This window comes from Octodon degus, unplaced genomic scaffold (assembly GCF_000260255.1).
Source record: "Octodon degus isolate 3935 unplaced genomic scaffold, OctDeg1.0 scaffold00024, whole genome shotgun sequence".
In the NCBI taxonomy this organism is placed as follows: domain Eukaryota; kingdom Metazoa; phylum Chordata; class Mammalia; order Rodentia; family Octodontidae; genus Octodon; species Octodon degus.
The window spans coordinates 6444564-6445408 of NW_004524600.1; positions in this window are offsets into that span (position 1 = coordinate 6444564).

Here is an 845-nt window from a genome sequence, read left to right on the forward strand (position 1 = left end):
CTCAGAGAAACAGTAAGAACAGAATCTTCATTTACAAAATTTTCTTACTCTTATATTTAAAAAATTAACACTTAAAAACCAGAAGCCCTTTCAATCCCCAGCCCCTATTCCTGTTAACAATATGGTTGAATACAAGTTATGTCTATAAATAAATTTTTCCTTTTTTCTCAAAAAACACAAGATACTTTATAGAATTTTAGGTCAAGAAATTTTCAGAGCCTGAGTGTTGTGGTGCATGCCTGTTAGCCCAGCATTTGGGAGACTGAGGCGGGAGGATCGCTGTGGGTTCAAGGCCAGCCTGGGCTAGTGAGTCAAGACTAGCCTGACCCTGTCTCCAATTTTTTTTTTTTTTTTAAACTAAGAAAAATTGAAGTCCCAGTCCTTTTACTCCTATTAACACAGGGTGTCCAACCATCCTGGTGTGAATGCTGCTCGTGCAATTGCCTGTGAGCTGTTCCATCTGCGGGCAGCTAACGACCCTCTTAATCATTCTTTTCTTCTCCTTGATAATGCCTGTATTCTGGCTTCAGCTCCTGTGTATTTTTGTGGATGCCTTTTACATTCTGAACACCAATTTCTTTCAGTATTTCCTTCAGGTATCCCACGGGCTATTTTGTGATATCCACCAAGTCTTCAAGGTTATAATACTGGTGTTTTTCAAAGGCTGAAACCAGCATATCTAGAACGTGTTGTTTATCTGCCTGAGCTCTCTTTCCATCTTCTTCTTCTTCCTTTCATATTCAATATTATACTGATGATTAGCAACAGGTTTGTAATTGGTTGTTACAACTTTATCCAGTTGTTGTGACAGCCTTACAGGTTTGGAAGATTCTTCTATTTGCAAT